A 25,982-nucleotide genomic window follows, 5' to 3' on the forward strand; every position below is an offset into this window, starting at 1 on the left:
AGTGTTCGGTCACCCGACACTTATAGCCTTTTATTGTCTATTCTTTCCCACTAGAATGTTAAGTCTCATGAGCTTATATTTCTTATTGCTATAAATCTAGAGCCTGCATCAATTATCTAGTATATAACGGAAACTCAAAGAATATTATTTGTTCCAGTTCTTTGCCTTGCTAGCGGTAAGGCAAGGCAAAGAACTGGTCCATCTGTGAGACAAACGGGGAGGACTTCCTTTAAAAGGGTATGTTCTGAATTAAAACGGGGGAGAGCTACAAAACTGGAATTTAGGGGATTATTCGTTCATCTCCCTCTTCTTCACTAGAATGGGAGCTCCTCCAGGGCTGGAGTCTCCTTTTATGAACCCTTCTACCATCAGCGCCTAGCAGGGGGCCTGGCACATAACAGTAGGCACTGGATAGATGTTTGCAGAAAAAACTGAGTGTGGGGTGCGCGGAAGGAAGGGGCTCTTTGGCGGCAGGCAGCGCGATTCAGGAAGGGAGCAGGTCTGGGCAATGGTGCAAGAGACCTGAGGGCGAAGCGGGACCGAAGGGCCAAAGCTCAGTGGCCACCGCGGCTGCGCACTACAGTCCTCTCGGAATGCGCAGGCGCACCGCGCTCGTCCCGCCCCCACCAAGATGGCGGAGGCCCAGTAGCGAGGGGGCGGAGTGCTGCCGCCGGAAACCCGGCCGCTGCCTGGGGGGAGCTGCGGGCGAAGGCCCGGGAACAGCGGGCCGAGGTGGGCGCGATGCTGTTCCCGGGAAGCGCGGTCGGGTACCGGTGAGGAAGGGGAACCACGAACTGCCTTCCCGGGCCCCCGCGTCCCCTTATGTACGCCTCCTGGGGCTCGGGTCCGGAGGCCGCTTTGCCCGCTTCGGGACCACTTTCCACTCTCGGGTTCTGGGGCTCCGGCGGCGGCGGCGGCCGAGGCTGCGTCCCGCAGGAGAGGAAGCGCCCGGGCGGCGTCCGTGCTTCCCCGGCCGCGGGGCGGACGTCTGGCAGGTGAGTGAGGCTGCAGGCGCCGCCGGCGTCTCCCTCCCCGGCTCTGCCCCGCCGCGGCGCGGACCCCCCCAGCGGCGAGCTCGGCCCGACTCTGCGGCTCCGCAGGCTCCAAACCCTCCCCCTCCCCGCCCCGCGCCCCTCTCCGGCTTCCCGTTGGCCCTGGCTCGGCGGCTCCTCCATCCTCACCCCGCGGGAGGGGGTCCTGGCGCCCGGCGCCCTTCGCACCTTGCCGGGCTCCGGTGGGACCCTCTCCCCGACGAGCGGCCCCTCCCGCCTTAGGTGGGTGGGTCGCCCGTCCCCACCCTCCCCCCCATCTCCCTCACTTCCACCCTCTGTTTCCTTTAAAAGTTTTTAACTGTCTGGAAAGATTGCCCGATAGCCTGGCATATTGAGTTACAAGAAAGAAAAAAAAAGGCTTGCTTATCCGGAGGCCAGTGAATTTTGTTCCTCTTGATGAGGAAATGAAGCCCCCAGGAGACTGGCATGACTGGAGAGCCTTTGACTCCGTGGCCCATTGAACTCTTGCAGAACAGAGGAATGGTGCCTGTGATGGCAAGTGATTATTCGTCTGAATTAATCTCTTTCTGGCTATCGTAAATCTTTAGCCCCTTCACTTTTGAGGTGGAGCGTAAACTGTCTAGATCTAGTGAAAGAATTGAGAAGTGCTCGTTTTGTTTTTTTTTTCTTTAGTTTTTTTTAAATGCCCTATGAATGTAAAAGAACATGCAATGGCACAAGAGAGGATAAGGGACTTACTCTTTTATTCATTGTGAGCTTAAGTTACTCACGAAAGAATCCATATTGTACAAGCCTTTTGTTCTATTTAGAAAGGGATAAAATGGAGAAAAGCTTTTTCAGCTTCTCAGATTTCTTGGATTCTCCATTGTGGCTATTACTGAACAACCCTTCTACAATAATTCTTGAACAGCCCTTCTAATTCTTGAGATAGTCTATAAAATTTAGTCCGTGCCTGTCTCCGTTCTCCCTCCTTTATTTTTTACTGGGGCAAGGAGGAGTCAGAATTAATGGTAAAAGAAGCTCCTCAATAACCTGGGATGGTGCCGGAGTTCGTAAGTGCAAACTGCAGAATCCTGGTGGTGGTAGCAGAGCAAGTTGTCATGGCTGATTGCCCTGAATCTTTTCCTATGGTTGGACCATTCGTTGAGTCTCAAAATTGTAAACGCGGCACTATAATAAAAATGATAGCTTGTGCTTTATAATTGCAAAGGGGACCCTTTTTGTTAACATGAAATTGAGCCATATCGGTTTGTTTAAGCTATGCCGGGTGCTTTCAGGTTACTGAGGTACAAACTATCCTTGCCCTTTTGGAATTTGTCACCAGAAATCTTTAACATGTGAGTTATAACTGGCTTGACATTATTTGTTTACTTTTTGTTCTGCCTTGCGACACATCGTATGTTTTCGCCTTTGCTGTAGATTTTATGACCTCTTAATGAATTTCTCAAATTTAGAGTAGAATTTTTCAGTTGAAAAGAAAGGAGGTTGCCTAAGCCGGTTTGGCTCAGTGGTAGAGCGTCGGTCTGCGGACTGAAAGGTCCCAGGTTCGATTCCGGTCAAGGGCATGTACAGTTGGTTGTGCGCACATCCCCGGTAGGGGATGTGCAGGAGGCAGCTGGTCGATGATTCTCTCTCATCGACGTTTCTAGCTCTCTAGCTCTGTCCCTTCCTCTCTGTAAAAAATCAAGAATATATATATATATATATTTTTTAAAAAGGTGGTTATTTTATGTTTGACTGTATGGGTTATAGTTCACTCATTGGTTTGTTGCTAGACTTCACTTTTTCACAAGCAAGCATTGGATGTTGTTAAAGATGGTTGCCTGTCGATTCCGAAGAGAGAAGTGGACTGCTGAACCCCAATCCATGTCTCGCCGTTGCCTTTGGCAAAATAGTTTGAAGCATTGTGTGGAAAGACATTATTAACCCACAAACAATCAAAATCTCTCACTCTTCCACTCTTATGGGACCGAATTTTTATCTCTCACCCTCTGGTTATGAACCCCTCTGCCTCTCTGCTCATTGAACCAGAATCCCCTGGTGGTCAGTTTTTACTAAGTCCTTACTGATGAGGGGGTTGGAGGTGGGGTTACTTTCTGAAGGTTTACTTTTCCAGTCCCCAATTCTGAATAAGCCTCCTTATTAGACATCCTGAAGAATGCAAGAGACAGTTATATAAGGACATTAATTTTCAATTTGTGCTCTGCTCTCTGCTCTCTGATGGATAGTGTTGGTTGTGTTCCTTTTTGTCTCATTTCATAAAGGTTTCTAAAGCAAATAACTTGATCTCTTCCTTTACTGAGAGAAATCTCAACCATCTGAGATATACTCCTTCTATTTGCCTTTCTTCCATTTTAGTCTCATTTCTTTACCCATATCTTTGAGGAAGAAATGTCCTTCCTTTTTTTTTTTCAAGAGCAACCTCTTTTAGATTTGTCCATGATCATCCCTCCCCATCTTTCTTTCTCTGGAACTGTCCATTATCATTCCAGTCTCTTCCTCCCTAGCCTACATACATGCTTATAACTTTTTCAGGGCTGCCTAATGCATGGTTCAAGGAAGCTAGTCTGAATCGTGAGCCTACATGGCACTGATTTTTCATTCTTTAAAGATTCATTCTTTCATCCACTAACCTGATACACTAGAAAGATCATTGACTTTTGAGCCATGTAGGTCTGGGTTTTGAAGGCTGTTAAAACCACTTAGTGGCTACATGGCTGGGCAAGTTACTACTCAGACTCTGTTCTTTATCTATAAAGTAGAATGTTATCCTTACCTCACAGGGTTTTAATTAAAGGAGTTTAACACATGTTAAATGTCCATCCAAGTGTTTGGTACATGATGGAGTTCTTAATAAATAAATACGTCAGTCTTTCCTTTGCACTCTGACCGCCTTTATATTTCAGCACTGATACTGCTATTGAAAAGTCATTTATGACCTCCTAATTCCCAAATCTAATGGCCTTTGCTCAGTCATCTTTGGCTTCCTAGACCATTTCTGAAATATACCCTATAGGAATGAAATGACCTGATATCTTGGTTCTTCTGCATTGGAGTTCCTAATTATCCTACTTTTGAAAGTTTCTTCACCTTTTCTGAACTGTTTTGACTTTGCTCTTCCTCTTAAATATACCTCTTCCCTGCCCTACATCAGTTAGGATGCAAACTGGGTTTAAAAACAAAAGAAATGGCCGAAACCTGTTTGGCTCGGTGGATGGAGCATCGGCCTGGGGACTAGGGGGTCACAGGTTCGATTCCGGTCAAGGGCATGTGCCTTGGTTGCGGGCACATCCCCAGTGGGGCTGTGCAAGAGGCAGCCGATTGATGATTCTCTCTCATTGATGTTTCTGACTCTCTATCCCTCTCTCTTTCTCTCTGTAAAAAATCAATAAAAATGTATTTTAAAAAATAAAAAAAAATAATAAAATAAAAACAAAAGAAATGTATTGGCTCACGTAATTGGGAAAAGTACAGATAAAATTGGCTTAAAGAATAGTTTGTTCATAGGCTTATGTCATCAGGGCTGAGATTCCATTTTTTGCTATTCTCTCAGTTTGGTCCACCTGTTTGGACTTCATGCTCAGACAGGCTTCCCTCCTAGGAAAAAGATGGCTATCAGCAATGTTTCTATTATTATAGCTTTCTTTATTTACTTCCAAAGGGAGAGAGAAGGCTTCTCTTCTACACTTTTCCCAGAATTTTTAAGCTCTATTGAATAAACGAAGGAGATCATGCTGCCATGTCTGTCACAATATTGTCAGGAGGAATGAAATTATTCTGATTGGCCTAGCCAGTGGTTAAATTCCATCTAAATGAGGGTAAGGTGGAATTAGAGACCCTTGAGGACAGTATTCTCAAGGGTCTCTATGCTTTTCACTAGGTTCTCTTGGTGATCTTATCTTTTTTTTCTTTTTCTTTTTAAATTGATTTTTAGAGAGAGGAGAGGGGGGAGGAAGAGAGAGATGTGAAAGAGAAGCATTGATTGGTATTCTCCCATAAGCACTATGAGCAGGGATCTAACCTGTGCCTTGACCAGGAATTGAATCTGCCACCTTTTTGTGTAGGGGACGATGATGCTCCAACCAACGGAGTCACACCGGCTAGGGCTGTATCATTTTTTTAATGCTATAAATTATCATTTTTTGTGTGGATGATTCTCAATTCTGTAACTCTGCTTCCCACTTTAACTGCTTGGTATAGTAGATCTCTATCTTACATGTGCCATTGTAAGCTTAAGCCATACCAAATTGAATCAATTTGACTTTCACTCACCTAGGTGTGCATGTGTGTATCTGTGTTCCTCTTTCTCCTAATTTCTCTTTTCTAACCACCTTTTCTCTCAGCCACCCAGTCTTGAAACTTTAGTCATCTTGGTTGTTCTCCTACTTTCAATCAGTTGTCAGATCTTAAATACATTTTGTATTAGTTCGGCCCCAGGTTATATAATACCTAACTAACTGATTTAAACAGTAGCTCACATTAAAAAAAAAAAAAAAAAGTCCAGAGTTGGAGGATTTCATGGTTAATCAATTGAACTGTACAATGTTATCAAGAATCCAGGTTCTTTCCGTCTTTATCTTTAGTGTGCTGACTTTGTGCACAGGTTTGTCTTCTCATGCTCTTTCTGCTCCCTGTATCAGGTTTTCACACAGCCATCAAAAGCAGGAGGAGCCCTAATTGGTTTGGCTCAGTGGATAGTGTCGGCCTGCAGACTCAGGGGTCCCAGGTTTGATTCCAGTCTAGAGCATGTACCTTGGTTGCGGGCACATCCCCAGTAGGGGGTGTGCAGGAAGCAGCTGATAGATATTTCCCTCTCATCGATGTTTCTAGCTCTCTCCCTCTTCTTTCCTCTCTGTAAAAAATCAATAAAATATATTAAAAAAGCAGGAGGAAGTTTACCCTCCCATCTCTTGATTAGGCAAGTAAGCTGAAAATGATATATCTTTGGAGATCTAATTATTTTTAAAATTATATTATTTTAAATACTAACTATAATTAGAAATTATCTCATCTCTAAAAGTTAGCATATCATTAATTTTTATAATTTAAATATTAGGGAATAATTTGCCTAATAAATACCATATTGAGATAAAAATTAAAAATTTTAAAAGTACAGTTTGAAGTAGTTACTTTCTATATTTAGGATACATTAAGTTTATAATTATTTGCTTCAGTTCTTGTAATATACCTACTATTAAATAGTCATTAAAGAAAATTCAGGAAATGCAATGAAAAGTACACATCCATAAGCTCATCATATAAAGAAAACCAGTATAGTTTTCCACTACTCCCTTCTTCCTACTTTCATTTTCTCTCTTTTTCTGTGCTTAGGCCTTTTTCTCCTCCCTTTTATATGTGTCTACTTTTTTTTTTTTTTTTTTTTTAACATTAGTTGTATACATTTCCTAGAATATTTTGTAAATCTTATTTTTATTGACTGTATAGTAATCCCATTGAAGGAATTATTTTTAACAAATCCTTGTAGTTGGTTATTTAGTTGTTTCCCATTTTTAAAATCATGTATGCAATGAACATCTTAGCACATTTTAAATTCTTTTTCCTCTTTATTTTGACCTTTAAGATAGGTTCATTGACAATGGAATTACTGGATTATAGGATACAAACTTTTTAAAAATTGATTTCAGAGAGGGAGAGAGAAAGATCAAAACATTAATGAATAGAAACGTCAATGATGAGAGAGGATCATCGATCAGCCGCCTCCTGCATGCCCCCCACTGGGGGTTGAGCCTGCAACCAGGGCATGTGCCCTTGACTTGAATTGAACCTGGAACCCTTCAGTTCTCAGGCCATCGCTCTATCCACTGAGCCAAACTGGCCAGGGCAGTATACAAACATTTTTAAAGTTCATAAGGCATGTTGTCAGATTGCACAATGTTTTATAGGCCCAATATATGTTAATTGGTTTGAAATGAATCATAATGGGGCAAAAATTAGGACCTACACAATGGCTGCACTTGAGTGATAGACTAGGTCAACCTTTTCATCATCTCTAAGGATTGCTTCAACATATATTGCAAATAATACATAAAACACATGAAGTCATTACCCGAGTCAAGAAATGGAACACCAACATTCACCATCCCAGTGCTGTTCTCCCTGTCTGATATTGGCTATATGTACATTCTCTTTTCTTTTATCAGTCTCACCAGAAATTAGTAGTCTTTGAAAAGAACCAAATTTTGAATCTTAATGATTCTTTTTATTGTATGCTTGTTTTCTGTTGTATTGATTCGTGCTCTTTATTTCTTTTACTTTTGGGGCTTACTCTTTTGTTCCTTTGTTAATTTCTTGTAGTTCACTACTGTTCAATATTTTCAACATTTAAATTTTTTTAAATTGAATGTTTTGGGGACATTAGTTCACATTGCTAAACATTTCCCTATTAAGCACTGTTTTAGCTAGTTATAATACTCAAACTTTTATATATCGTGTTTTTATAATTCATGTTATAAAATATTTTCTAATTCTAGTTTCTACTTTGACTTTTGTATTAGTTTGGAAATTTAAATTATATCTCTTAATTTCTAAACATGGAGATTTTCTAGTTATTTTTAAATTTGTTTTGATTTTTAATATTACAGTGTAATCAGAGAACACATTCTATTTTTCAAAGGTCTGTGATTTTAGACCTTTAAAATTTGAGATATGCACTATGTCTCAATGTATTGCCTTTTTTCTCTCTGCATTTATTGAGTGCAATATTCTATATTCATTAGGTCATGTTTGTTAACCTTGTATTTAAAATATTAAGCATCATTAGTGATCTTTTCTCATATCTATCAGTTATATTATAGAAAAGGGTGTGTTAAATCTCCCATCATGATTGTGGATTTGATAATGGATTTTATTATTTTCCCTTGTAGTTCTCTCAACTTTTGCTTTAGATATTTGAGAGTAAAGTTACCGTATTTTTCGGACCATAAGACGCTCCGGACCATAAGGTGCACCAGTTTTTAGAGAAGGGAAATGAAGAAAAAAAGATTCTGAAACAAATAGTGTCCTAAAATATTTTATGTGCATTAAAACCCAACATCACAGCCATAAACACATGTAATCAACCCTGTAAAGTAAACAGCAGCATTTAGAACCATTTTAGAGCCGGGCAAGCACACAGAGACCACACAGAGCCGGGCAAGTAAAAAAAACTTTTTTTTTAAAGTATATGTGTAGGCTATATTTGGACCATAAGACGCAGGGACTTTTCCCCCCCACTTCTGGGGGGAAAAAAGTGCGTCTTATGGTCCGAAAAATATGGTAGTTATTAGAAATGTGTAATAGTTATAACTTCTTAGTGACTTTACCAGTATGAAGTGTTCCTCTTTTATTCTGACAGTGCTTTTTCTATTAAGGGCTGCTTTGTTTGGGATTGATATAACAGTACCAGCTTTCTTTTTATGGTTTGCAATGTATATTTTTCTTCCATTCTTTTGCATCCAACCTTTCTGAATTCTTGTGTTTTAGTTGTGTCTCCTGTGTGACATGGTTGGATTTAAATCTCCCATCTTATTATGAACTTTATATCTACCCTAATAATTGTTCCCTTTTCTCTCCTTTCTTGCCATTAGATAAGTTGACTATTTTATTGTTCAGATTTATCCCCATTATTATTTGGAAATTATTACCTCTTTTTCTCTTTTACTAGTTATCTGAGAAATTGCAATATGAGTCTTATAAAGTCTGATGTTAATCAATACTTTTATCCTCTTCCCAGATGATTCACTTTAATTTTAATTCTACTTACTCACAGTCCTACTTATATAATGTGCATTTTATTTTTATTATTTTTAAATATATTTTTATAGATTTCAGAGAAGAAGGGAGAGGGAGAGAGAGAAACATCAATGATGAAAGAAAATATTGATCATCTGCCTCCTGCCACGCCCCCAACTGGGGATCAAGCCCACAAACCAAGTATATACTCCTTCTTGACTGGAAACAAACCTGGGACCCTTCAGTCCCGCATGCCGATGCTAACCACTTAGCCAAACTGGCTAGGGCTCATTGTGCATTTAATAATTGTTTTATTTTTCCCTCGTTATTGTTACTGTTTTATGCTGTCAATATTTAGTTTAGGTTAATGCAGTGGTCGGCAAACTGTGGCTCTGTTGACTAATGAGTTTGTCGACCACTCGGTTAAAATATGTATTTATCATGTTTTTCTGTTTCCTATGGTTTCCCACTTAGGATCATTTTATTTGATCTTGAAGAATTTGAAACATGCCTTTTAGAACTAAATTACTTTAGTCTGTTTACCTGAAAACATCTTTACCCCACTTTTGAAGGATATTTTTGCTAGGTATGGAATTCTAGGTTAGGAGTGACTTTAGTTCAGTACATTTTGTGTTGGTGGTTACTTTATTTTAACACATTCCATTGCTTTTGAGACCTCAGGTCTTTGTGTCTCTTTTTCCTTTTAAAATTATTATTATTTTTTTTTGGCTTCTTTTTAAAGATTTTTATATTTGATTTTCTGTTCTATTACTATGCTGTGGTTAGGCATTGGATTCTTTGGGCTTCATGAATGTCTGGATGGGTATCTTTTGTAAGTCTTGGAAATTTCTTAGCCATTATTTTTTTCAAATATTTCTTTTATTCCATGTTCTTCTGATCTTTTTGGAACTCCAGTTTAGTATGTTAGACTGTCTTATTCAAATTTTTACCCCATTTTTTGTTCTTCTTTTTTGTCCTCCTAGTTTTTATTCTGGATAGTTTGGTCTGACCTATCTTAAAAGTTCAAAGTGTTTTCACCTAGTTCTACTAATCTGTTGTTAACCCATCCAATAAATTCCTAGGTTATTTTATCTTTTAGTACTATATGTTTGTGTGTGTTTTCTTCATGTCACTTTTTATAGTTTTTAGTTCTAAGCGCAAATAGTTAAACTAAGCTGTCTTTTATTCCATTGAATGTAGTGATAATTCCAATATTGTCAAGTCTCTTGGTATGATTCTGTTTTCTGTTGTAGAAGTAATTTAATATATAAGATGAAGTTACTTTTTCTCTAGAGAAGATTTTCATTTGCTATTGCCTGGGAATATAAGATCATCTTGATCCAACTTCAAATTTTTTACTTTTTTGGGCCACTTTCTGGTTCTTCTTACTCTTCTTAGGGTGCCTCTCTTTAGAGTCCCAGCCCAATGCCAAGGGTGTTTTTACTACAGTCCTTATCATTGGTAGGTCCTAAATTCCATCTTTTGTCTCCCAGTCCTGCAAGACAGGCAACAGATCACAAAATTCAGCTTCGTAAGTGCTGCTTCTTTGTTGGAAAACCCACAAAAGGTAAAATCTAAGCTCACCTTTTTGGGTTTCAAGACTTGGTGGATTTGAGCTGGTAATTTATTCCTTACTATTTGGTAGTTACTTGATGTTAAGAAGATTCTTTTAATACTTTGCCTATCTTTTAAAATTGACTTCAGAATGATTGTTCTGGATTTCCTAGTCTGCTATTTCTACAAGTTGAAGTCCAGATATATATATATATTTTAACTAACTTGTTCAAAGAGGATTTTAACATTTCTACATTAATCATTCCTGTGTGTTTAAGCTCTTTTTTAGTACAAATGAGATTCCTGGAAAATATAAACATTAATCTGTTTCCATTTAATACTTACACATGTGTTATCACATAAATTCCTATTACTTTGCAAAGTCCCAAGGGGAGAGGACAGAGGATATTTTATTTGGCTGGCATAGATGTAAATACTTGTAGTATGTAGGTAGTACATTGGTATAGGAATTGCCAGTGAACAAAGAGGATATAACGTGAACCTTTTTGAAGTGGAGATATGTGAAGAGGGAGGAGAATGCACTGAGCCGAGGAGGGACTGAAATCAAATTTGTTCTTTAGTATGTTTGAGTGGAAGCAGGTTGATTTCTAATAATTAATATGACTGCTGTCTATATGCTATGTGAATGTTGTGTTTTTTAGTGTTGTTTGTATATCTCAGGGACAGAATATCTTTAATCTCTTTACCCACGTGTATTTAAAATATGTGTATAATTCAGAGACAGAGAAGCATTGATCAGACAAACTTCAGAGGGAAAGTAGGGGAAAGGAAGGGTAAGGGTAAGAGATCAACCAAAGGACTTGCATGTATGCATATAAGCCTAACCAATGGACACAGACACCAGGAGAGTGAGGACATGAGTGGAGGGAGGTGGAGGGAGGTTAATGAAGGGATAAGGACATATATGTAATACCTTAATCAATAAAGAAAAAGAAAAATGTATAATTTCATTTGATTTCTGAGATTAATAGGAGGAAAAGACATAAATAAAGAAATCTTACCTTAGCTCAGTGATTGACAAACTCATTAGTCAACAGAGCGGCAAATCACGGCTTGAGATCCGCATGTGGCTCTCGAGCTGCAGTTTGCTGACCACTGCCCTAGCTGGTTTGGCTCAGTGGATAGAATGTCAGCCTGCGATCTGAAAGGTCCCCAGGTTCAATTCCAGTCAAGGGCATTTGTCTGGGTTATGAGCTTGATCCCCAGTGGGGGACTTGCAGGAGGCAGCCAATCCATGATTCTCTCTCATCATAGATGTTTCTGTCTCTCTCTCCCTTCCTCTCTGAAATCAATAAAAATATATTAATTTTTTTAAAAAGAAATCCTACTGGCACACTAAACTGGAGCAGTCTTTACATAAATTGACATTCTTCTATGGGTAGGGGGTGTACAAAATTTAATATAACATACCCATTATATTTTTGTTTTAAAGACATTTGACTTGAGTTAATCATACCCATCACTTTGTGACTACATTTATTCATCAACAAAATGCAAAAGCAGTTCTCTTTTAAGAAAACGTAGAATTCTTATATGTATCTACTTGGCTCTTTTTTCTCTCAACTAAAAGAAAATAGTAAGTTGAAAATTCTTGTTATTTATAGTTTCTTTACTTCCTTGCTTTGTTAGATTTAAGCAGTTCTTAATTTAGGTTTCCTCACTTACCTTCAGAAAATTGAAGGATTAAATGAGTTGACAAAGAATTTTAAAACTGGAAGAGACCCTAGATATCATTAGGTCTCTCACGTGCTCACCTTTCCTACTTATTTCCCATTTTAAACATGTGAAAACAGAGACTAAAAAAGAAAATTAAACTGAAAATCCAGCTCTCTCCCTCTTCATAGTTTCCTGAAGTGCTTTTCAGTCATATGATATTAGGGCAAAGCTAGTAGATGATTTATCAGTAACTATTAATACCTGGTAAGTGTTAATGTGTCTTGATTATCCATATATTCATTACAAATGCAATTTTATACTTCTTAAATTCAATTTGTAAATTTAGTGTTTAACTCTTAAAGTTTGCTATCTATGACTAAATTCAGAGTTCAGTTGATATTGACATTCAACCTCAGCATATGTTCCTGAGTTCCACTGTTACGTTTCCTGAAGATTTTTACTTCAGTAATATCCCCCATGAAACAGTCCTTGTGTTAGACTAAGTACTTCAGACAGTGGATGAATGATATTGTTCTTCCGTTAACATTTAGCATATTTAGTCCACCCGGTGGGTAGCTGGCTCCAGAGTGAACAGTACAGAAGACCAAGGTGGAAGCCACAATGTCTTTTTGACCTAGTCTCAGAAGTCACACACTTCTTCAATATCTTAATGGTTACACAGGTCAGCTCTAATCAGCATGGGAAATCATTATACAAATGCTGGAATAGCTAATAGATTTAAAGATCATTGAGAATTTCTTAGACATTGGTTGTGGTACCTCCAAACTACATTCTCAACCCTCCAATTTAAATAAGGATTGGATAAGTATTCTTATATTTGGTGATTTCAAGGTGAATTTATGCAAAAGAAGCCCAAGGCCTTCAGAACGCTACACACCTTTTTGTTGTTTATGCACTACTCAGGAAAATGCTTGTTTGATTGCCAAACATTTTGCAGTGATTTATTTTTTATTATGTTTGATGTCTGATGAGAAGAAGACTCACATAAACTGGGAATGTATAAAGATACTAATGCTGTCATACTCTTAAAAATTGTAGGATACATTCTCTAGCTATAACATGTTAGTGAAATCTTGGCTCCTTGTTTATAGATGTTGATACTTTAACCTATTATTGGGGTCCAGTTGTCATTCAGAAATCTTAGTGGAAATGTGTATCTTTCATTTACAAAATAATGAGTTAAAGCTGTAATAAAAAATGTAAGGTGCTGGCATATTCTGCTGGAAGAGTATGGAAGAATAAGGTTGCTGCTATATGATAAAACTGAGAAAAATATTGCCTATATGATATGTTTGAGGATGATCTTTAGAGGAGTAAGAATGTGAAAGATTTAAATCTGGTAGGGAGGATGCAGAGAGATTTATAAATCAAATGTCTTAAATAACTCGCACATCCAAGTGAAATATCAGCTAGATAGTTGGATATTTTAGAGGAGATGGTCAGGATGGAGATAAAAATTTGAGATTTAGCATTATATAAATGATGTTTAAAGCCTTAGGACTAGGTGAGAAAAAATTGAAGAGAGAAAGCAGTCCTAGCACAATCCCTGAGAAACTCCATCTTTTAGAAGACAAATGAAGAGGCAAAACCATTAAAGGGTATTAGAGGATAAAGTAATACCAGGAGAATATGTCATGGAGGCCAAGAGAATATCTGTTTCAGGTAAAAGAAAGTGATGTGCTTTTTTAATATAACTTAAAGTGTTTGTTATACTAAGTTGAAATGCAGTGGAATTTAACCACATAGTAGTAATTGGTGATCTGGACAGTTGGATGTCAAGAAATTGTTTAGAATTAAGGTAGGTTAAAGAGTGAGTTAGAGGTGAAAAAATTGAGTCAGTAAGTGAAGGCTACTAGATCAAGAAATTTTGCTGTGAATAGAACAGAGAAATGAGGTCATATCTAGGGTCTGTGTGTGTGTGTGTGGGGAGTTTGTAAAGATGACTGACACTGGAGTATGTTTGTGTGTTTATGGAAATGATTCAGTAGAAAAGGAGAAAATGATTATACAGGAGAGAGAGGAGCTAATCAAAGGTGACTTCTTGAAAAGACAAGAGTAGTTGGAACCCATTGCTCAAGTGAGGAGCAAGGGTGTGTTTTTTGTTTGTTTTTCATTTTAATAGGAAGAAACAGAATAGTCTTGGTGAGGAAATATGAGGGAACTTCTCTCTAATGGAATGCAGTAGACTTCAACTCAAGAGTGTTATAGGTAAGAACATAAATCTATTACAGCTTTGAAGAGAGAAAACCAATATGAAGAAGTTAACTTGGAGACTGGAAAAAGAGACTTTCTAAGAAAAACAGTAGTGTCTTCAGGCAATGTTAAATGTCCTTTCATGTTTATATTTGTGAATTTAAAGTGATACCATCCAGTCCTGTTATCTGATTTCCCCCCTTCCTAAATAATAAAATGTTCTGATGCAGGCATGCAAAGTGAAATAATAGTTCAGTTCAATCAGAATTGGAGTTTTAACAGCGAAATGTAATAGGAGAAAGGAATGAAAGGTTTGATTGATTGAACAGGAATGGTTAATGCTAGCCAAAGGAGGATAACAAAGATGATATTGAAAAATGATGAGAACATGGAATTCAAGAACGCAGTGAGGTAAAGGAATATTGCATTTGGAGGTAGTTGGGTGAGCTAGAGGGATAAGAGGTATGCTTCCACGATTAGAACTATGGTAATTAAGATTTTTTATTACGATTTTGGAGTTGGGCCCAGCTATCATGGGTCAGTGGTTAAACATCGACTTATGAACTAGATCACAGTGAACAGACATAAGAAAGAGGAAAAGGAGGGAGATGCAGGGGAGGAGAGTAGGAGTGAGAGCAGGAGCAAGGTTACACAGTCTTATAAACCAAGGTAAGGAAATTTACTCTAGTTCATTGGGAAGTAAGTGAATTGTTTGAAGCTTTTAAGGGTTTGTTTGGGTCTACTCATGATAATCTCCCTATTTTCAAGTCAGCTAATTTATAGCCTTAATTACATCTGCCAAATCTTTTTACTCTGAAATGTAGCATATTCACTAGAATAACACCAGGGCATATTTAACTTAATACAAATTGAACGTATTTAACATACAGGGGCAGTAAAACAGAATTATCTCAGAGTAGCCATTATTGATTTATTCATAATTTCTGTGATTTCTTTTGGCTTTACTGATGTGCTCACTACCAGACATTACCTTGTATTTGCCATGGCTCCAGACTCTGTTTATCTTTCATTATTTAATTAAGTTAGCATAAAAATGTCTCCTGAATTTAAAGAAATTTTGTTATAGATATGTTTCAGAGAACTCTTTAGTTATTTCACTGATAAAAATTTCTGTTAAGAAATATTTATTGTGGACTCCACATAGACATTTTGAAGGCTGTTTGAGTTTTTTGTTTTCACTTTTCCTAATGATTAATAATGCATTAATTCAATAAATATTAATTGAACATCTACTACAGAGCCAGGTGCAGCAGTAATCATCAGGATGATAGTAATGGAACAAGTAACTTTTTAATTAAAAAAAATTATCTTTATTCTTGAAACTATTACATATGTCCCCCTTTTTTTTCCCATTGACCCCTTTCATCCCACACCCACCCCTCCCAGCCCTTCAACACACTATTGTCTGTGTCCATAGGCTATGCTTCTGTGCATGTAAGTTCCCTGGTTAATCATTCCCCACCACCCTCACCTTCCTTCTGAAATACTTCCATGATTCCATGTCGCCATCCCATTTATGCATGTCAGGTTCAGAAGTTTATGTGCTTTTTTAAAGGTGGGTTGTATGTTCATATTTTACATTTACTTTTGAACATTTACTAAAAATAGTCAAGATAATTATAATGAACCACAGATATTTTAAATCAGGGGCATGTTTGTCAATGCCCGTCTTACAATAGCCTTAAGATTCAATTTATTTCTGTATTTATTTTTTGTCAGAAAATATTTTTAACTTTACTGTATATGTAGTGTGTATGACATTTTTAAGCAGGGATGGCAGGAGCTTTATTCTGAGATATGTAGAAACCTAGTGGCACAAATTAATGCTTGAGTGATCTTTGTTGTGTTCAAATTTGGCCCACTATATTTTGATTGCATACATTTTTTATTATATATTTTTTAAAAGCTGACTATATTTTAAAAATGAAATTCAAATCAAAACTTTATGGAATCTCTAAGGAAACTGGTTTGAAAATCTTACTGAATTAACTCAGTTGGCAACATTGTAAAATGAAACATTTTTAGATTGGCTTGCTTTTAGATATGAATCATAGTGATTAATGAACATGTAATGTTCATAGGTTTCTTTGAACATTAGGTTTCTTTAAAATTTTATCATTTGAATCACTAAGTTCTATAATACAAATAGTAAAAACCATAACGAATATTTTGGCTATAAACTGGTTTGCTAAATAATATTTGAATCATTGTCTGAGTCAAGAATTATTAAAGATGTTTCTTAGGGTACTGAGACCTTATTTTTAGGAGCTGCTACAAAGTATTCTTTGTTTTGAAGGGTCTTTTTCTCTCCAGAAAGGACAGGGTACATTTTTAGGCTTTATGAGGAATATCTGTTTGAATTTGTCACAAATAGTCAATGACTATATAAATGGTTAAGTCATGTTCAGTGAATCATGCACTTTGAGTAAGAGGATTTTGAAAGCCTTTTGTAAAATTAAGTCATCCTGACAAATAGGATATTTAAGACAGAATGAAATTGATTCACATGTTTTCTTCATTTTAACATGAGTGGAAAGTTTGTCTAATTATATTTATTTAAACTTTTAATATATAATTTTCCTAGTTTCCTAAGTAATATGTGGTCAGTTCATTTGTTAATGTAACAAATATTTAGAGAGTATTTGCTGTGTACCAGGCATTATAAGAGAGACCAAGAAAAAATATTCAAAACCATAAAGAAAAAGCAAAAATCACTCCATAATTTCAATTCCAAGGATAACTACTATGAACACCTTATATGTATATCTGAGCATTTTGCTGTTTGTGTATTACTTTTCTTACATTTTAAAAAAATTTAAATTCTTTATTGTTTAAAGTATTACATAAGTCTTCTTTTCCCTCCCATTGACTTCTCCCCAGCTGCTCCCACCCCCAGCACATGCCCTCACCCGCCTACTGTCAGTGTCCAGTGGTTATGCTCATATGCATGCATACAAGTTCTTTGGTTGTTCTCTTACTCTTCCCTTGCCTTCCCTTTGGTTGGACTGTCGGTTGGATGCTTCTATGACTGTGACTTTATTTTTGTTCATCAGTTTATGTTGTTCATTATATTCCACAAATAAGTGAGATCATGTGATGTTTATCTTTCTCCTACTGGCTATTTCACTTAGTATAATCTCTTCAGTTCCATCCATGCTGTTGCAAATGGTAAGAGTTTCTTCTTTTTTTACAGCAGCGTAGTATTCCATTGTGTAAATGTGTAACACAGTTTTCTAATCCACTCATCTGCTGATGGGCACTTAGGCTGTTTCCAAATCTTAGCTATTATAAATTTTGCTGCTATGAACATAGGAGTGTATATATCCTTTCTGATTGTTGTTTCTGATTCCTTGGGATATATTCCTAGAAGTGGGATTATTGGGTCAAATGGGAGTTCCATTTTTAATTTTTTGAGGAAACTCCATACTGTCTTCCACAATGGCTGCACCAGTCTGCATTCCCACCAGCAGTGCATAAGGGTTCCTTTTTCTCACATCCTTAATAACACTTGTCATTTGTTGATTTATTGATGATAGCCATGTGAGGTGACAGATGTGAGGTGGTACATCATTTTTGTTTTGATTTGCACCTCTGGAATGATTAGTGATTTTGAGCATGTTTTCATATATGTCTTCAGCCTTCTGTATGTCCTCTCTTGAAAAGTATCTGTCTAGGTTCTTTGCCCATTTTTTTTATTGGATTGTTAATCTTCCTTTTTTTTAAAGTTGTATGAGTTCCCTGAAAATTTTGGAAATTAAAATTTTATTAGAGATAACATTGACAAATATGTTCTCCCATGCAATGGGCTTTCTTGTTGTTTTATTTGTGGTTTCTTTTGCTGTGCAGAAGCTTTTTATTTTTATGTAGTCCCATTTGTTTATTTTCTCCTTAATTTCCATTGTCCTAGTAGGAGCAGTATCGGTAAAGATATTGCTACTATATATGTCTGATATTTTGCTGCCTATGAATTCTTCTAAGATTTTATGGTTTCCCGTCTTATGTTTAAGTCCTGTATCCTTTTTGAATTTATTTTTGTGTATGGTATAAGTTGCTGGTCTAGTTTTATTTCTTTTGCATGTATCTGTCCAATTTTCCCAACACCATTTATTAAAGAGACTGTCTTAACTCCTTTATATGTTCTTGCCTCCTTTGTCAAATATTAATTGAGCATAATGGCTTGGGTCAGTGGTCAGCAAACTCATTAGTCAACAGTGCAGCAAACCGGAGCTCTCAAGCTTCATGTGGCTCTGAGCTGCAGTTTGCCAACCACTGGCTTGGGTCAATTTCTGGGTTCTCTGTTCTGTTCCTTTGGTCCTTGTGTCTGTTCTTGTGCCAGTACCAGACTGATTTGAGAACAGTGGCTTTGTAATACAGCTTGAAATCTGCTATTGAGATCCCACCTACTTTGTTCTTCTTTCTCAGGATTGCTGCAGCTATTCAGGGTCTTTTTTAAAATTCCATATGAATTTTTGGAGAGCTTGTTCTAGGTCTGTGAAATATGCTGTTGGTATTTTAATGGGAATTGCATTGAATCTATAGATTGCTTTGGGTACTATGGACATTTTAGTGATACTGATTCTACCAACCCATGAACCTGGTATATGCTTTCATTTGTTTATTTCTTCCTCTATCTCTTTTTTTCAGTGTCCTGTAATTTTCTGAGTACAGATCTTTTACCTCCTTAGTTCAGTTTATTCCTAGGTATCTTAACTTTTTTGTTGCATTGGTAAATGGGATGTTTTTAAAGTTTCTCTTTCTATGAGTTCATTATTGGTGTATAAAGCAGCCATAGATTTCTGAGTGTTGATTTTTGTATCCTGCTACATTGCTGAATTCATTAAATCTAGTAGTTTTTTGATGGAGTCTTTAAGTTTTTTTGTGTACAATATCATATCTGTGAATAATGACTATTTCACTTCTTTTCCAATTTGGATGCCTTCTTTTCTAATTTAAGCAATTTTTAATAAATTAAAATTGCTCCAAATATACGTTGTTGCTATAAGAAACATCCAAATCTGTAGAGAATTTTGTGAGTTTATTTGAACCAAACTGATGACAGTTGCTGGTAAGCAAAATCTCAGTGGATTGAGAATGGCAGTTTGGCAGTTTATTTTATACACAAGAATAAAAGGAGATGTAAGGAGGGTTACATGAAATCCATTGGTGGTAGATTAAGGATGTGGCTGAAAGCAAAGTGGGTGTGGGGGAGGGGAGGTCGCTAGGATTGGATAAAAAGGCAAAATAGAGAAACACATACTTCTTTTACATTGATGGTTGCAGAATACTCAATAATTAACATTTATAGCACACAGAGGTGATATGCAGGGGGAGGAAGATAACAGTGAGGGGTTCTATGGTCTCATGCTCTGATGGTTGTGACTTGAGGGGTCTAGAGAATAATACTCTCAATTTTCAAAGTTTGTTATCTTAGATGCAAAAAAACAAAATATAGGCTCACATAGGGAAAGCTTGACCTTTGTCAAGGAAGCCATAGGCCTAAAATAAGACTACCGGCCATCACCTGCTTTTAGTGAGGAATTTTTATGTTCAGACTATTCTGTGTGCTTGCTTTTGGTCGCCGAGCTTATAAGGCTTACCACTCAGGCCTCCCCTGAGCTTGTGAGCCTTTTTTTCATCCACGGCTGTTTAATAGTTGCTTCTTTTCATGCTATTAATTTGAAAAATTAAGAAAAGATTATAGTAAATATTAAAAAAAGGTTTAGTTTCACTAAAAGACCCTGAAGTTAAGTATATCCTTTTAAATTTAAAATAGATCATGAAAATTGGTTTGCTCCTATTTAAATCACATTTTAAATGTTTTACTATTTGGATTTTTGTATTACTAACTCATAAAATTAGTAATGTAAGCTTTACTTGGTTAGATTTAAATGAAATACAGAATTTGCATTGAGTGTTCATTTAAATCTCAGATTTCTAGTAGCCAACAGTACTTACAGTGACAGTGGCTGCTCTAAATATTGCTTCATATATATTACTTTCCCTGTTCCATACTTCTCCTGTTTTTTGTAGAAGAAATTGAAGCACAGCCTTTAAATGACTAAAATCACAGAGCTAATAAGTGGCAGGAGCAAAGATTTAACCCAGCCGAAGCCGGTTTGGCTCAGTGGTAGAGCGACGGTCTGCGGACTGAAAGGTCCCAGGTTCGATTCCGGTCAAGGACAAGTACATTGGTTGCGGGCACATCCCCGGTAGGGGGTGTGCAAGAGGCATCTAGCTGATGTTTCTCTTTCATCGACGTTTCTAGCTCTCTATCTCTCTCCCTTCCTCTCTGTTAAAAATCAATAAAATATATTTTAAAAAAAAAAGATTTAACCCAGTGACTCCATGATTTGGCCACATTGTCATAGCTTTTCTGGTAACTGTATTTTTAATTCAAACATAGTTTGAGTGATTTACCTAACAAATCAGTGATTTGTAATATGACATTATTTATTATAATGTATTCTTTTTATCTGTGCTGCAAATATGTAAATCTTAGCGAATGAGATGTAATTTATTACCTACTTCCAGCATCTCATGCTAATCTTTCCACCATGTGGACCTACCCCACCCTATCTATTATGCATGACCGCTTCCTTAAGCTTCGGTGGGTTGCCTGGTGGAGGGGGAGGGGTAGTGAGGGCATACCCCCAAGCCTCAGAGCAGGTTAGGGCTCAGCTGCTTATGCAGCAGGGCGGGACCCTGTGCCCTGCTGCCCAGCGTGGAGTGCGGGCTGCGGGTTGGGAAGCAGAGCGCGATGCAGCTGTGTATTCCGCTGGATGCGGACCAGGGCGCTCCCCATTCCCGTCGGCGACCTACCGATTGGCTGGGCACAGGCTCACGTGACCGACATGTGGCTATATTGGCGCATCCAGCCTTGGTGACACTGGAGACGGAATGGAGGTGCTGCTGGGCTCGGAAATGGGGTAGGTGCTTTAGCCACGATGCCCTGGTTTGCTGCAGAGGGAGGGGGGAGACTTTTTTTTCTCGTACTATCTGGACCTGGTGGTTTTTTTCTTGGCACAGGGTCTCCTGCCACATGCCAAGCGTGGATGCAGGGGCGTCTCCTCCCCTCCCCCCTTCCACTGCAGCACAGGAGATGGATTTCCTGTGCTTCTGATCCAGGGTTTTTGACAGAAGAGGAAGAAGGGGGGAGGGGTCAGAGTGTTAGGGGAGGCTGGTGAGAAAGAGCTGTTTTTGAAGATAGGAGGAGGTTTTGTTTTTATAATGCCTGTTGACAGAGTAGAGTAGAATAACCTAAGGAAATGGGTAGAGGACAACAAAGAATGGAGCATATCCCTGATGAAGAGCAAAAGCTTTAACCCATTGAAAGGCTTCTTTCCTCTCTGGCTACGGGGACATATGCAGTGGTAGCCAAAAAAGGGGATACAAAGCTGCTTCTAATGGCTGAGCTGAACTAGAGGAAAGGGCTGCTTTGGCAAAGAGGAGGAGGCAGGTATTGCTGAGCTTGAGGGTGGTTTTGGTTGATTGGTGAAATTTGGTCATCAGAAGTGCTTGCTTTTGTAAAACATCTAAGTGAACTAACTCCCTGTAAAGAGGGTGGCAGAAAAATACCAGCGTCTTTGTTAGTTACACAGTGCAGTGGTAGTGGCTTTTGCAGATGACTGCAGCAATGCTTTCTCCCTCTTTTAGCGTGAAAGGACAACTGCAGAGGAATAAGAGCCATGCAGCAGTGCTGGTGGTAGAAGTCCATTGCAAGAAGCCATAGTTTCTAATTGTAACCTGAATGGGGGGGATTGTTTTTTTTTTTTTTTTAAGTACGAAAAATATGAGGTTATGAATATTTTAACAGTGGAATGTGTCAGACACTTTGATTCTTACACCTCAAAAGAGATGCTCAATTTTTTTTTGCTCTAACATAAATCTTATGGGAAATCTTTATGTATGAAGAAGTGGACCTTTTTTTTTTTTATACTTTGTCATTAAGTATATTCAAGAATAAATCGCTTTATTATGTCAATTTCTTTGTGAAAAATGATAGTGATACATTTTTCATAGACTTAATATTTAAGATCTGTACTAAGTAATTTTATATTACTCTTTGGTTGCTTTTAGATATCATTGAATAAAGTCTACAGGCAAACATTTTAAATTATAGTACCATGGCTTTTCTAATAAATGGTATTTCTGTTTAGTGAGTACTCATAACATATGCTCTTGATATAATGTGCTTTCATTGCATTTAAAATTATTTCCCTTTACTTCAATGTCTAAAAACATATTTTGGACTGATAGGGTCTTTTTAAACTGGATTATCTTTATGTAGATTCATGATAGCCAGCCTGCCTCACCTCCCTACTTCCTGAACAGGGTGGCACTGCACTGGCTATGTAAAGCCCTCCAGGAACAGTGACAGTATCTCTTAAATAGTGCTGACCTAATAGAAAGTCTTGAGAGATCCTATCATTTTGTTTCAGTAATTTTTTTCAAGATAATAAGGACTTGGTCTTGAATAAATAAGACCGTAAACTTTTCAACAATAAATTAAAATAACTTTATTCTTTTTAAAAATATATATTATGGCTTTAAGAATTATTTATTATGGATTAATAGTTCAGATTAATAGTCCTTAAGATCTCTTTTTAAAATATGATGGAAACTAGCTAGAATTAAAGATGTCACATTAAAATCCCAAATGAAATTTTTTTTTTTTTTAAATATATTTTATTGATTTTTTACAGAGAAGAGGAGAGAGGGATAGAGAGCCAGAAATGTCGATGAGAGAGAAACATCGACCAGCTGCCTCTTGCACACCCCCCACTGGGGATGTGCCCGCAACCAATGTACATGCCCTTGACCGGAATCGAACCCGGGACCCTTCAGTCCGCAGACCGATGCTCTACCACTGAGCCAAACCGGTTTCGGCCCAAATGAAATTTAATAGCTAGTACCAGTCAATTCTTTGAACCCTGATTAATATAGTCTTTGAGAGTTTATGATTCTTATTTTTACATAAATTATCTCACCTTGCTATTTAAACAGACCAGTGTAGCATTTTTTATTTTATTTTAAATATTAGACTACTCCTAAAAGGTATGTTGTGACTTTATCCAAGGTCATTTATTGTGTAGGATGTAAGAAACAAATTTTCTACTTTAACTCTATTTTAAATAATGTCTTTACTACATAACATACAAAATAGTATGTAACAAATTATTTGGAAAGCAATATAAATCATTGATAAATCATCAAATGAAGAAGAAACATTAACTTGGTTATGGGTTTTTAACTATGATGTAAGAATGCTTAGTAAAATACCTGGTAGTTAAACAAATGGAGAGGCATTTGTTTTCGTAATGACATTCAAACATCCCCTTGTTAGAGTGTCTTATTAATCATATGTATACTTACTTATATATAAAACACTCATTTGAGATTTTTAAAGAATTAAACAAGAAGAACTAAAATAAGAAAAGTTGATTTCCCCCCTCCCCTTTTAGTATGAAGTTACTGCTTAATATTTAAGACTGAACTGTTGGCTTTATAGGTCTGAAATTATTCACTATTACTTGATATGGCTAGAAATGTGTGATTAAAAAAATCAAAAGTTACAGTTATAAGCATGCCTGTAAACTGAATCAGAACTATTTATTGATGCTTTTCTTACATAAATTGTTTTGTGAATTTTAAAAATGTTTTTTATTGATTTCAGAGCAAAAAAGAGAGAGGGAGAGATAGAAACATCAATGATGAGAATCATCAATCTGCCTCCTGCCTGTCCCTCTGCTAGGGAACTAGCCCGAAACCCAAGCATGTACTTTGATTTGGAATCAAACCAAGACCTCCTGGTTCATGGGGTTGATACTTAATCACTGAACCACACTGGCAGGCTGTTTTGTGGACTTTTACAAATTAATTCACCCCTTAAAAATTATTTTTCAGCTTGGCCAGTATTGTTCCTTGGTTAGAGCATTGGCCCGGGGACCAAAGGGTCTTTTCAGTTCCCGGTCAAGGACACGTACCTGGGTTGCAGGTTCAATCCCTAGCCCTCGTAAGGGTGAAGGTGGGAGGCAACCAATCGAAGTGTCTCTATCACATTGATGTTTCCCTCCCTCCCTCCCTCCCTCCCTCCCTCCCTCCCTCCCTCCCTCCTCTCTTACACTTCCCTCTCACTCCCTTTCTTCCACTCTCTCTAAAATAAAATTTAAAAAATCAATGGAAAATATCCTCAGGTGATGATTAATTTTAAAAAATAAAGTTTCTATTGATTTTTTTAGAGATGGGGGGGAGAGAGAGAGAGACAGACAGAAACATCAATATGAGAGACAAAGATTAGTCAGCTGCTTCCCACAGGCACCCCAACAGAGGATTGAACCCACAACCTGAATATATGCCCTGACTGGGAATCAAACCAGTGACCTTTTGGTACACAGGACTAAGCCACACTGGCCAGGGCTGGAAATTTTTTTAAAATATTTTTTTATTGACTTTAATGATGAAGGGAGAGGGAGAGAGAGGAACATCGATGAAGAGAGAAAATCCTTGATTGGCTGCCTCCTACATGCTTCCCCACTAGGATTGAACCCACAACTTGGGCATGCACCCTTGACTAGAATTGAACCTGGGATCCCTAAGGCCACAGGCCAACGCTCTATCCAATGTGCCATATCAGCTAGGACTGTGGATTTTTATTTTATCATTTTTATTTATTTTTACTGTTACTGATTTCACATAGTTTAACCAATCTTTTTGTTAAATGTTCTCTTTAATTTTGACCTTCCACCTCCCCCCTCTTTTTTTTTTGTATTACAGTATGAGTGAAACTTGACATAGTACAAAAGATGGCATGGCATGGGGCATTATAAACTAGAAAAGATGAATGATACTTGAGAAAAGACATTCACTACATATTTGAGTACCTACTAAATGCCTGAACTATGAAAGATTCTGGAGAGTCTTAGCTAACTTCTAAGAAATTTATAATAGAACTACATGAAATGTTATTTACTAGCTAAATACTGATTACTTTGACTATTTCTAGGTTATTTAAAGGTTTATATCATCTAAAATGCTTTGTAATTTAAAGAAATGTGGTGGTTTGCTCTTTGAAACACAGATAATTCCGTAAAGTAAATTGCTTTTGAAGTATATTAAGTGTCTTGAATGTAAAATGAGAACATTAGTTGAAGTACTTTCTAAGTCTTCTAGTTTTAATAGTCAATATCTGTGGTTTCTGATTTCTCTAGAATCAACTATTAGGTACACCAGCTCTTCTTTTGGTGCAGGAGTAATGTCAGCTATCTATCTATCTATCTATCTATCTATCTATCTATCTATCTATCTATCTATCTATTTATCTGTCTATGCCTAATAGCAAAGTGTGCCATCAGGAGTTCAACTGACTGGGAATTTGATTGCTCGCTGTGATGTGTACTGACCACCAGGGGGCAGCACAGAATGAAGGGAGGCCCCAGCCGGCAGCCAGAAGGCCCCGATCCGCCCTGATCACTGGCCAGACCTAGGGACCCTACCCAGGCACCAATTTTATGCACCAGGCCTCTAGTAACTATAACAATTAAAGGATAATATGCTAATTAGATCAAATGCCCTTCCAGACAAAGCCACAGTGGGCAGCAGGTGGAAGCCACTGGCCAAGGCCCTTGCACAAATATAATACACTAGAGGCCAGGGGTCTGCAAACTGCCACTGTTTATGTAAACTAAGTTTTACTGGAGCAGGTGAGGCCCATCTAACCTAATAATAGAATAATATGCAAATTAAGCATCACTCTGCTACACAAGCCATGCCCAC

General features: G+C 37.6%; 1 protein-coding gene across 12 annotated transcripts in view; it reads left to right on the forward strand.

Moving 5' to 3' along the window:
- The first annotated feature begins 663 nt into the window (after nt 1-663).
- The window catches only part of APC (APC regulator of WNT signaling pathway), a 93,229-nt gene continuing 67,910 nt past the window's right edge, over nt 664-25,982 (forward strand). For 7 of the 12 annotated variants that reach the window (XM_036409717.2, XM_036409720.2, XM_036409726.2 and 4 more), the window contains exon 1: nt 854-995. The gene's annotated coding sequence lies outside the window, so the exon portion shown is untranslated. Of the gene's footprint in view, nt 783-853; nt 996-21,015; nt 21,137-25,982 lie in introns of those variants that run through there. The other 5 variants (XM_036409718.2, XM_036409721.2, XM_036409728.2 and 2 more) reach the window with 2 other exon arrangements.

This window comes from Pipistrellus kuhlii, unplaced genomic scaffold (genome assembly GCF_014108245.1).
Source record: "Pipistrellus kuhlii isolate mPipKuh1 unplaced genomic scaffold, mPipKuh1.p scaffold_m20_p_4, whole genome shotgun sequence".
Lineage (NCBI taxonomy): Eukaryota > Metazoa > Chordata > Mammalia > Chiroptera > Vespertilionidae > Pipistrellus > Pipistrellus kuhlii.